Genomic DNA, 13,685 nt, shown 5'->3' on the forward strand with positions numbered 1-13,685 from the left:
TAGCACCAGCACTGGTGATCCATTTAGCCCTAAGATTACTCCATCCACTGAAGAAAAATCCTCTTCGTCTACAGAGTATTCACTCCTCACTGATCCAGAGCCTGAAAATCTTAACCCCTATAGGAGATAACACCACCCAACTTGATGTCATATTGAACCAAATTAAGTTATACGCTCATATCACTGTCTGGTGTGACTACTTGCTAGCGCAAAAGTATTTGATTTCTGAAACCAAGGAATCCATAACCTATAATTAGGGTTTTCACTGTTTAATATTTATTTTCTCCAATATGCAAAGGATATGCTTCAGAAAAATAAATCAAATGCCCAGAAAAGTTTCCAGGATGAGTGTTGCAGCTAGATTGTGCTGTTCTATACCTGGCCTTCGATTTTGTGGCTTTCACTGATCAACACAGATTTTAAACTGACAGCTGAACTATCCACCTTAATATGGACTGTTAGGGGATAAAAATAATGTTTTTATAATCATTTAACATTTCCCCCTCATCCCTTTTCATGGTTTTATTTTTTCCACTTTTTTAAAGTACATCCTCCTGCTCAAAACTGGTCATAGGACACTAATGAGAGTAGTGTCATGGAAATGTGTGGGATTTTCATAAGAGCTATTTATTTTGTGATAGCAATTGGGGCTGATTTAGTAGGGGAAATGGGTCAATCAATCCACGAGATCTGAATAGTGCCACATTTAAGGCAAGTTCAGGTCCAGATGTGGAGCTGAACACTGTGCCTGAACATTGTTTATAGGAGGATAATCTAAAGGTGCATCTTCACTTGAAAAAATAAAAGGTGTACCCTTTACTTGAGTTCACCAACATGAGGTAAAAATCTCAGTGAAGACAAGGCAATTTTCACATATATTCACAGGTTGAGAGGGAGAATCTAGGGTTCACCTTGACTTGCAAACTCACAGAAAAACTATAAACTGCCTTGTCTTCACTAGTATTTTACCTCCTCTTCATTACCATGGATCAGCTAACTCAGATTAAGAACACATCTTGTTTCCTAGTACAAACAAGGTCAAAATCTCCAGATCCACATGCCCCTCTATGCATGGGGAAGTCTGGCTCTGAACATGGTGGCTTGGATCAAATTCTACTCACCTGTAAAAATAAATGGTGAAACCCTGACTTTAAATGTTCCCCTTTTCCGAGGTGAATACCAGGAAGACAATACGTTCTGAAGTACAGTCACTGATTCTATACCTAGGCTTCTACGCCAACTGGTGACACTGAATATCAAAGCGATGTTAAGATTTCCTGAACAGGTTCCAACCTGCCTTTCATAAGTGGATAGAAATGGAGTATGACTTCTAAAAAGGAAGTGTCACTCTCCATAATGGGATCACAGTGCCGCGGCGTAAGCTAGCTAGCATGGTTCTCTGCTCTGAGTGAAATCTGGTTGGAATGCACTGGTTATATTAATGCACTAAAATGAAAGACTTTTCAGAGAAGCTTATTTTTTCTATAGACCATTAAATATTCAGAACTGGAAACTGCTGCACATTTCCCTAAATATCAGTTTTAACTAACTCACTGGCATCTTGTGGACTTTAAACTGGAGTCTGCAGCTCTTCAGATAAGTGAGCTTTTACTGAACTTAAAACAAAAACTCCACCAGCTTTAACCAGCCCAGGCCTTTGTATGCTAAGGAAAAAACATACGAACCAAATACAGGTTGAACCTCTCTAGTTCAGCACTCCTATCCGCCAACATCCATAATTTGGCATGATTTTGGCCAAGTTTCCTGTGGTCCCATAAAGTCTGCTTACAGTCAGCAGTCCTGGCTCCCGGTGTTCTGTGCTGTTATTTAGCTTTAATTTACCCCTAAATGTCTTCCAAGTACCCCAGTAAGCAGTGGAAGTGTTGGTAACATGCTAGACAATATTGACCTCCTGTGGTTTGGCAAATTCTGTCATTTGGCACCAGTCAGGCCCCGAGGGTGCCAGACTAGAGAGGTTCAATCTGTGGTTTTCTATTCTGGAGAAGACAGAACTGAGGACAATAGAGGAATAGATGCTCCCCAAATTAATTTTGGTAAATCTAGATGGCTCCTTTTATGTGGTTTCTTTTGGAGTATCCGGCGCAACCGTAAGTATTTTGCTGCACTTGCTGGGGTGGCTCATCACCTCTCTTCCCTGCAAGCATCCCAATGTAAAACTCAGATGTTTTCAGATTTGTGTGATATCTCCTGACACAGAAGTCATTAGAACTCCTTCATTGTTCAAAATGCCTGACCAGCAATTTGCTGCCATAAAGTGAAGGGTAAAGGACTATTTCAGTGGCTACAGCAATCAGACAATGCCAGCACACAGAATCATAGAAATTTGATTTGCATGTGTCCTTGAAATGACCTTACTATAGGTTTTTTTTTTTTCATCTCTCTTGTCACAGATGAAAGGTAACCATGGCTTGGATTTTTCACTTCTGGAACTATTATTATACTAGAACATATAGTGCTTCTAGCATCCATTCCATCCAATGATCTCAAAGCTCTTTGGAAATGATGAATTAAGCCTCACATACCTGTGAGGTAGATGAGTACCCTTCTTTTAGTAATGAGGAAATTGAACTAAATCAGCCTTGTAAAATTCTATTTCCCACTTGCCAAGGGTAAGAATATTTTTTGACAAATGAGAACAACATTAGGTTTTTTGCATTATCATCAGCTTTTGTTTTGAAGGGGGTGTGAATAGATTTTGGGCCTAGGCTAGTAAATTTCCATGATACTCTTGAAAGGCTAGGCCAAGTGAATTGCCTGCAGTCATATTAGAAAATTTGACTTCCTTCTCATGCTCTGACTAACAGAATTCTACCTTCGGGTCTTCAGTAAGAGGACACTAGTTCTTTTTGCCCAGATGCCAATCCAGAAGTAAACCCAAACCATACACCTATTCCTCTTTATAAGTCAATTATCTCTCAGCCAGAGTTTTCTGCTCATCTTGCCTTCAGATAGGGACACTTGCTCTGGGTAACAAGAGGGAGGGTGATTGTCTTCCTGTCAGCACATTACTTCACTTCAATAGAAATAAACAGAGAGCAAATAAGTAAGTTAAAAAAAACACACAGCAGAAAATATGAACTCTGGAATAGAATTTACTCATAGCCTCTGAGAAGTGAAGCCTGGAGGCCAGTGCTGCAGCACTGGTTACGATAGGTGACTCGTGGTAGCACTTAGTAGGTGCGCCACCCATTATGCCCCTACCAAAATTTTAACTGCTAAATGGAGCGCCCTCATATGCCCCTTCTCTGTCCCTCTGGGTGGCCCTCCCTACACACCCTTCCTTCCCCATAGGCACCAGGCACCCCCTCTCTGTTCCTGTCACCCACACCACTCATGCTACCACACTTATACCATAAGAACTTGTGTCAGCACCTGTGTTCATGTGTGTTCTACCCCCAAAAGCGACACAAGAGAGCCGCCTATGTGTTTTCAGAAACAGAACTTTGTGTATAAAATAAACAGATGTTTTCACTTCATACCCGCCACAGCAAGGAGAGAGCTGGTTTGCATTCTGTCCCGTACCTCAGCAACAGCATTGTTAGGGCAAATTATCATTGAAGACAATGGAATGCCACAGATGTAGAGACAAAATCTGAAGTCATTAGGGATGCACACGTTCTGAAAGTCATAATTTGTCCTTCAGAATGCAAAGGTTACATAACATTAACTGTTCCAACTACATTTCCTTCTTCAGAAACCGTGTCACATTGTATTAATTTTGATGGAATACACAGGATACCAAAGAATCACAGCCATTATCATGACCCAGTTACTGTCGAACCTTGAGGAGTTATAAACAAGGTTCAGGATTTGGTGTACAGAGCCCCCACCTGCTCTGTACCATGGCACACCCACCACAAACTTTTAACCCCTTTTATAAAAGATACAAAAGAGAAAACATATATAGCATTGGAAATGCCAAGTAGTAAACATGGCTGCCTCCTTGGTCACATAATTACAGCAGTGCAGCCAGATATATTCTCCTGACCACCTAAGCTTGACTCTCATCAAAGCAAAGGCAAGTGTGGGGGGCGGGGGCGGGAGAGAGAGAGAGGGAGAGAGAGAGAGGAAAGAGGAGAAATAAAATGGGGCAGGGAAACAACACACAAGGGGCAGGGACTGACAAGTCTCACTTCCAAGGTGATGGTCAGGATTTACCCAGAGCCAGTGGAGATGAAGGTGGCAGCCTTGATCATAAAGCTCACACCTTCCAGTTTACCCATCTCTTAGCCAATAACTGTTTCAGAGAGCCCTCAGGTTGTTCCCCTGACAGCCTTTTTTTGAAGGCCCCTATGCTGGAGCATATGAGAAGATTAATGTGCATGTGACAGGCCAATTAACATACTGGCCTGCACCTGCATGGCACACCAGTCTTAAATGCAGATGAAGCCCAGCTGGGAAGGGAAGGGACAGGAAGAGGATGATAAGAAAGGGGAGAGCAGCAAGAGGCTTCAGGGAGAAAGTCTATGGTCACTCTCTGGGACTAGAGAGTAAGGATATCAGGAGGATTAAGGATGAACTCTGGGGGGAAGAGTTAGCTCTGGTTTCCGCTCCTGAATGGAGACATCTGTTAGGAAGCCAGGAGAAAGCAGGTTCCAGCTCTGATGAATGGGCACTAGCCACACTTTCAAGGAGAGCACCCCTGTTTCATTGAAGAGACAACAAGGGGAATTTTAAGAGGGACAAAATGCTGGCCCTGGAAAGGTGGAAGTAAGCTTGAGTTTGTACCTTTGATTTGGGGTTGTGATTGCATTCAGAGACCCTGAAAGACGGCTGATCCTGGAGAGGCTGTGGAGAAAAAAACTTCAGAAAGGCTGACTAAGAACAGCAAGGGACTAGATGAAGGAGTCATTGGCTACTAGTTGCAGAGTCCCTGGGGTACAGCCCAGTATAGTGGGAAGGTCCAGGGTCCCCTACCAGCCACTGAAGAAGGTGGAGTAAAGAGAACTGACAGTCCTGGGAGAAGGGTGTGAAATGCACAGCCTCCAGACTTGCAACCGAAGATCAAATATTTTGGACTTCAGTTTGCTGGATTGTGTTACCCTGGAAGGGTGGACTTAATCTGTGACCTGGATGAGTCAACAAAAGAGATGGACCATAGGAAGAACAAAGCCTCTGTTAGAAGGAAGCCAATGGGGAAAGAGTCACTCTGCTAACCCTGTACACAAAGTGGGTGTCTCCAAAAGTGAGCCCACCTCTTCACAGACCCCAAAAAAGAGTGATAGGTGGAATAGCCCAGCCCACATTATTTTTTTTTAAAGTTGCATCTAATTTCTGGCCCATCAGTGTTGGTTCATAGATACCTGGCCCCACACTTTTCTTCTTCACGCAGGATATTCTCAGTACAGTCCTTGAGTAATGTCAGTAGGCCTTTTTGTGTAGCTTTTAAATATTTCTTTTATTTTGTTTGGGCTTCCTAAACTGTGTTTTCCTATCCAGAGCAGGGTTTCCTCTAATTTTTTTCATCCATGGGCAGAATAATTGTTGCGCATACCAAGGCATATGGCGATATGCACCACCAGTAGAAACATATGCTGCTGGCTGTAGGTACTCTGCTAATCAGCTGGGAAGCACCTCAGTCCCTTCTGGGTGGCCGCCTGAGCATTCAGCTTACAGGGAACACTGATCCAGAGCATAATGAACATCTCATTTCACATCCAAGTAATGCAGCCTGGTAAATAACAAGATTTTAGTTGAGAAAAACACTGACAAATAAATTCATCAAAATGGAAATGCAAGAAGAACCTAGTCAAAAATTGTGCCTGTGCTTGAAAAACCACCATTGTTATGCACAATTCCCACCAACTGGACTGCTTGTTGGCATGGCACAAGAGATTGATATGGTGTTCAGATAATACACTTACACTGCACTGACTGACCAAACCCTATTGCTCTTATTTCTAGGGGTATGTGTACATTTCAAGATGTTGGTGTAGATTCCATATTAGACTCAGCATGGGTACCTTTCTTCAGAGTCTGACCTGGGTACATATGAGGTATGAGATCCTGCCATTCATGCTGCTGTGACCACACTATTTTTAGCACACCTAGGTTGGTTAATGCTGGCGTGGGTATGTTTCCTCCACCTGGAATCTGCAGCTCCAGCTTAAGGTGGACGCATACCCTAAGAGCTTTCTGTACGTTCAGAGTGGTGTGGGCTTCTCAATGCTGTCTGCCGGTACGATCCAAAATAAACTCACCTGCAAAGTAAAGCAACTATGACTTTCACAATGCGTGGAACTGGGGGTGAAAGAGTCATTCCCTTTAGCATGAGATATCTTGAACAGTGGACTGTAATGGGATGAAATATGCCCCTTGCTGTCACCAGCTGCGTCGTTCTGCATGTGCACCTTGCTCAGTCTGTGGTGACACCTGTCAGTGGTTTCTTGAGCAGTTTCAGTGATGCAGCCTCCCATCCAAATCATACACACAGGCTGTGTATTCCCAGCCAAACAAAACCCCTGCTGGGATAACAGTAAAGTCTCAGTCTGCAGTCTTTAAACTGCCTGTCTTGGTGAGGGGTCCTACCTCCAGGTTCCCTCCCCAGACTTTGCCCTCTCTGGACCTTCCTGACTCCAGCTCAGCCATTGAGCAATGCAGTTCCCTTTCTGGGATATATATTACATGTCAATATTCAGCTTACTGACTCTATGGCTAATGGAAAGGGACAACTCAAGTCCACCCATTGCTCTGGGTCCCAACCCAGGCACTCTGTAAACAGCAGCCACATGATGCTGTTTCTCTTTATCTCTCCACTGTTCTGCTACAGGTACCTGAACTACTTTCCCATGGCCCCAGAACCTACAAATCCTTCACTCTTACCGTAGGGCTGAAGACTTGTATTCAGGCCCATCAGCCACCTAAGAGCTCCTTCTTGCTCCCCTGTCCCTGCCCTCAAATGCTCTGCCTGTGGTCCTGTAGCTCTCTAAGCCAGCCAGGAACACCATTTATGCTGCTCCAGCTGTAGGCAGCAGCAAACTGTCTCTGAGGCTTGTTTTATGAAGCTCCCTGCATCCTTTCTGACTGGCTGCTTTTCCCCCACAGCTAATCCAGGCAGACTGGAGGACTTCTCTGTTGTGCTTTTCTAGGGTCTCAAAACCACCATCATTATGCTGCCAGACTTAGATTTGTAGAGCATTAGTCACCTTTCATGTGAGCCACCTGCCTAGATACGGTTGTGTTTGTAGGCTTTGATGATGAAAATGAACTGCCATCCTTGCCAGCTAGTTGTACAGCAGCTATGTAGTGGTGCTGTAGCCCACTCCAGCAGGGAGAGGGGTACAGACAAGCCAGGAGAGGCTTGAGAAACCCTGCACAATCAGGGTGAGGAGTGGTCAGCCAATCAGGGCCCGGCTGGGCTCTATGTAAGGTTGCGGTCTAATAGGAGCTCACATTTGCTTTGGCTAGGAAAGGAGTAGGATCATCTGGAGAAAGTAGTGCTGGGCAGGCTCAGGGGAGCTAGAGAGACACTAGCTTGTTACCTCCCAGGCTTTGGCCTCAATACAGGGGTCAAGAAGGTGTAAGAATCATGAGGAAGTGACCCAAGGAATGGATGCAGCACAGGGGCGAGAAGAGTGGCAGGATCCAGAGTAGTGGGAAGGCCTGAGGTTCCCACTTCCTCTTTGCACTACACCTAGCCTGTCTAGCACCTAGGCTATACAAACTGCAGCTTGCCCCTGAGGCAAGGGACTAGACCTTGGGGTTGCAATTGGCTGCTCATGCAGTGTTTAGGGTGGAGGACTGCTGATGTACCTCTGGAAGGGTGGGCCGTGTCCTGAAAGGACATCGTAATCTGGGGAGTGATGTGGGTCCACAAAGTGGAAACCTGAGACTGGAAAGCAATGATGAGTAAGACACTATCCAGAAGAAGGCACCCTGCTGAGAAACAGAGCTAATTCCTAGAGTGACTAGCAGGAGTCACTGTGGCAACTCTGTTACAGGCCCTAAGCCATGAACGAGGTCTCTGAACACTCTTGCAATATAAGTAAATAAAACAACAATAATTAATATAACAATAATAATAAAATATACTTTCAGAGCTGCAGTCATCCCAAAAATAGAGCACTGTACCGGTAGTGATCATTGTTTAGCTTTAAACACAAATTATTGTCCATAATTTTGCGTTACTAAGTTGTGGAAGAGACATCCTTAAGATTAAGGGTCTCAAATCTATTCTAAATATGTAGGGAACCACTGATGTTCCCTAGATGGGCCAGACACTATTTTTTCCCTGAAATACTTGTTTGAAGTCTTAAAATTGGACATAACCCTCCTTTTTTCATTGGACTGAGAATTCACAGACTTTTAAAAATGGCCTTATTAGGTCTCTGGCCTAGATTCCATAGATCATAGATCTGAAAGAAATGCTTTCTGCCATAGTAGTCTCATGATGAATATCCTTGAAAAGAAACATGGAATGGAGGGCAAGTGTTGGTATGTCTTCAAGCCTGAGGGGTGTGCCAACTATTCAGTCAACACTAGACTCAATTGATCCTCAGAAATATTTAGTTAGACCAACAAAAATTAGGACATGTAGCCTCCAAAAGGAGTAAAAAGAACTGGGGCTTCAGATGGGCCTGCTTCAGGATAGTTTAGCAAATCCTCAAAGGCCCTTCACTTGTGGATCTAGAGCTGAGGATGATATCCTTAGCGCTGAGGAAGATTACGTAGCTGCATTCCTGTCCCTAAATTCTTACTATTTAACAACAAGAATATTGCTAAAAGTCAACCAGATTTGGGCCCCCTTGTGCTGATGTACAATTAGATAGTCATTTACTATCTGACTTCCCAGACTTCCTAGAAAGGTCTTTCTAAGGAGGAAAAGGGATAATGGGACTGACTGTTTTGATACCAAGAAGTAGACTATCCTTTTCTAAGTGAAGGCTGACTCTGGCCTAGAGACCAAGATGTTCCTCTGGCTGCCTGTAACTCCTCTATAGTTCCATCAGTAGCTGAGTGGAAAGGCTTAATCACCTCAATCATTGTCACCTGAACTTTGGCTTAAAGACCAAATTTCATAACCAAAAGCACACCTAACTAGTGGCAGCTGTAGTCAAGGAGTGAACTCCAGGTCCAGCATATGATAGAAAGTCCTTCAGAAGGCTCATGCTACATCCCATCTCAAGAATTCTGACCTCTTCTTTGTACCCAAGACAAGGAGACACCTGTGTCCATAAAGAACTATTGCATCTAATGCAAACTCTTATTTTGCCATACTGACAGTAAAAGCCACTGAGCAATATGCCTTCCTTCAAAAGATGCCAAATAGTCAAATATGTTTGGACAGATTATCCCTGCACCGAAGCTCCACTCAGCACAGAATGGGAGATTATAGGGTGAGAGCAGCCATGAGGCTGTTCTAACTTATGCCACCTAAGACATCCCTCAGATGCTCTTACCGGTGCCCTCCATATGCTTGGAGATGACTGGCCATGTCCAAGTGTAACCTTGTTGGAGTATATTTGTGAATCTGGTCTTTTAGTGGTGGAAGCATATGAAAAGTCCTTCCTTGAGTAAGACACTTAATAGAGCCATCATCACCCCTGTATAGCCAATTCTTTTTCTTTTTAATGGGAACATTTAAATAGCTCTGAGGAACATTCCAGCCCCATAGAGCCGGTCTTCAGCTCATTCACAGTGCCAGGGACCACATCATAATAAAGGGATTATATCTGGCACAACTGCCCTCACCTCCCATTCATGAGCACATAACAATCCTGCAGTCACTACATGTTACTGCATCTAACAAGCTGCCATTTTGGCCAATATTAGAGATTGAATCTGGGTCCCTCAGACCTGAAAGTCTGATTTTCTACAACTGGAAACATAAACCTGGCTCTGTGGCTGGAGAATGTAGCAGATTCACATCTTCTGTCCATCGGAAGCAGAGGAAGATGCACAACTTACACTGGCCATTTATACACAGTGTGGATTCACCTTCAGTCCTGGGCCCTAGCCCTTGTTCTGCTCACAGTTCTGCAGGTAGCTCATGTGATGGGGTTCAGGGGTCCCCATGCACTGCACCCCGTCCGCAGGCAGGAGGACTCACTCAGCAGGTAGAACAGGAAGTTCATTAGGCAACAGAGGCCCAGTTTCTCACAGAAGAGTCAGTGCAGCAGTCAGAGGCAGTCATTCCAACCCATCCTGGGGAGAGGAGCCTGAGGGATGTCCCTCTGGGGTGTAGCTTCCCCCTTCGCCAGGCTGGCTGACTTCCAGCTCCCTCTCCCCCAGCTTCTAACTGCCGCCTCTGAATCAACTCCAGCTCGGCTGCTCCCTCCTCTTTGTTCAGGGCAGAGGTGTTACCTGCCAGCCTAGGTTATAGCCCCAGGGTCATCCTTAGCTGCTGAGAGCTGCCCTGCTTGTCTCACACACATCCAGCCTGAGTCTCACACATGCACTCCCCCAACTCCATCACAGCTCAGACCCCATGTGCTGTAGCCATGGTTGGCCCCATGTCCCCGGGCTGAAGGGGACTGTGGTAGAGCCACTCCCAGTCACCTTGTAGGAGAGGGAAGTCCAATCGCTCCTTATGGGAACTCTTTACCTCCCCTGCTGTCTCTGGCAATGCTGGCGCTCTTTCTCAGCTCTCTGCTCTCCAACTTTACTCTGCCCTTCTCTGTTCTCACCATTCCAACTTCCTCTTCCACTCTCCTCCACTTCTCCCAGCTTGGGCGGCCTTTTCAACAGTCTCGTGCCAGCCTAAAGTGAGCTTAGCTGGCCCTAACTGATTTGTAGCAGCCCTTTCTCAGCTGCTTCCCCAGGTAAGCTGCTTCTTGCTGCCCTGAGATATCCCACTGTTCATTAGCCAGCTGTTGCCTCTCTCCTTTTCTGAGCTAGTCCTCTGGCCTGACTCTGTCACAGTAGTTAACTATCTTTAACATAGTAAGTGCAAACTGTTGATCACAGAGTTCATTTCTGTATTGCATGACACCATCCCCTCCTGCTTGTTGTGTTTCTCTCAGTTGCAGGCCAGGAGGAGTATATCTACACAGCAATTAGACACATGCAGTTGACCAATGACTGCTGGCTTGCACTGGTAAGGCTCAGGGTAAACAGTTGTTTAACTGTGATGTAGACATTCAAGTTCAGGCTAGCCTGAGTCCCACAAGCCAGAGTCAGGGAGCCCAGGCCAGGCGTAGATGCCTAACTGCAGAGCAGACATACCGAAGGAAGCCAGGACCATGTGATCAGTTCTGTACCACCAGGAAACCCACAGCCCACCAGGAGTGTTACAGACTCCCTAGACAATAGTTTGGTGACTTCTACTCTAGAGGTCTCAACGGCTTACCTCAGTGAAGAAGAATCTAAAAAACTTGGACCTATAGACTTAGGAGCCCTTGAACTTGAACCCGAAATCCATGCCTCCATGAGCCTTCCTTCCCTGAGGTCAGATGGCTTGTTTACAATGGGCTTGCTTTCACTGCAAAGCTAAGTTGACGTAAGACTTTGGTGTTATCCCTATCTTGAGTCTTGTTCACACATACAAATTCTTCACTTAAGTGTGGTGATGTTTCTAACTCAGGTTAATTGGCCCATTAGGGAATACAAACTGTAGCCTGAGGTAGCACAGCTTGTCAGCTAACATGACCATTCTGGAGAGTGGATGGAGGCTAGTACCACTAGTACTCCAATGCCTTCTCATCCGTGTGTCCTGCAGGGACAGACAATTTATCTCACAATTTACTGAGAAAATTCACTCAGGGGCTCAACTTAAAGCAGTGTAAAAAAACCCGGGAACCCATCCCAAGATATCAAAGTGCAACTCACGAGTTCATGTAGATCCAGTGTGAACATAGCAATTTGGATGTTGTTTGGCAGTGTGGCTGGTCTCACTTCAGGTAGGCTAGCTAGAAAGAAACAACTGCAGCATATATAATTTGAGGCAGTGAGGACATAGCTATAGAAGAATTTCAGCACTGTTCCTATGTAACGTGGATCCTGGATGGATGCCAAAGGAAAGCTCCATTTGCACTTTCAGTTCTCCCAAAGCTTCTTTATTAATGGGCTTGACTTCCTGACTCCTTTCTTTGGTCTTGGACATAAAAGCACAACCCTTAGATGACGGATTGCCCTTTAACCAAGCACTTCAAGCATTGGGGAAGTTAGTCTGAAATAGACATTACACAGATTGAACCTCTAGTCCAGCACCCTTGGGACCTGACAAGTGCCAAATGAAAGAATTTGCCAGCCCACAGGAGGTCAGTATTGTCTATCAGCATTACCAACACTTTCACTGTTTACCAGTCTCTTAAAAGACATATACAGCTAAATAACAGCTCAGACCTTTGAGAGCCAGGACTCGTGGCTGTAAACAAACTTTATGGGACCATAAGAAACTTGGCCACACCCTTGATAAATGGTTGTCCAGTTAACTAAAATCATGCCCGATTATGGATGTTCCCAGATGAGAGAGGGCCAGACTAGAGAGGTTCAACCTGTAGTGGGATTAGAGGAACACATATTAGACCTTTTTAATCTATGTTCTCTTTCAATCATGTTATGGGCTCGCTGCTGCAATCACCCAGTGAAATTCTGTGCCCAAAGTCAGATTAGTTCATCATAATGATCCCTTTTGGCCTTAAAATCTATGAACTTATGAGTCTTTATTTTTTCTCCACATCCTTCAAAATAAATAAGATCATAATCTCTAAACATATAAATACGCTCCATGATGAAGTTAAGGACTACACAACACATTTAAAAGGCAACATATTTTAGCAGAAAAAGCTGAAAAAACAACTCACCTTAGCTAAACAGTAAACTGACACAGGGACCGGTTTGGTTGTGTGGCTGGCTGACGGAAGAAGGGGAAATGAAGATACCGAGCTGCAAGACGTTTTTTAAGCCTTCATTTCCAGAATCTGGTTTCCCAGGGAGATGTGTGCGCACACACTACAACCTATTTGCAACTTTCTATGTGTCACTGTGACCACCCCTAGTGTGGGGCTCCAGATAGGCAACATCTAAATTCTTCATTACTGGTAGTAATGCACAAACAGGAACAAACACAGCAGGACTTTCAGCTCCCAGTGGGAGTTTGCAGGGCTGGCAGTCAGGCACATCATCTTTTTAGTGCTTATAAACTGAGCAAACTGACTAATGAAAACATCAATAAATAAGGAACCCCAGAGTGCCATGTTTATAGCGTCACCTTTCACTTTAAATGATACAGCATGGTGGTGTCTGATGAGAGAGTCACAAACTGAGCCTGCTTTGGTACTTCATTGTTTGGAAGCAGAAATGCTTCCTAAAAATATCTTGTTGGCTCCCATGGGAAAGGTTACAGTTACCTCGCAGCTGGCCTGTAGATAAAAACAAGGCTTCTGACCCCTCAGCTACAAAAATGTTTGTCCGAAACTCCTCTCAGAAAAGACAGAATTCATAGTGGGGAATGAAGCATGTGGTCATTTTCCTTACCGCTAACATGCCTGTTACTTGTTGCCCTGCTGTGTGTTGATATAATCAAGACTGCGTTATTAGTCCTTCACTGAGGCATCTGTTTTATTTCTATTTTTATTGTGGGAGGTTGCAGCTTGAAAAGTGTCCTGGTGCTTCAACAATTTTTACTTTAACCCAGAGCACTTTTATTTGAAGTCGTCTCCTCCAAGTACCTGTCGATGTAAGGGTGATGTCTGCCATGGGGGGGTTTAATTGACTCGTGAGCC

The sequence above is a fragment of the Carettochelys insculpta genome, chromosome 1 (assembly GCF_033958435.1).
Source record: "Carettochelys insculpta isolate YL-2023 chromosome 1, ASM3395843v1, whole genome shotgun sequence".
In the NCBI taxonomy this organism is placed as follows: domain Eukaryota; kingdom Metazoa; phylum Chordata; order Testudines; family Carettochelyidae; genus Carettochelys; species Carettochelys insculpta.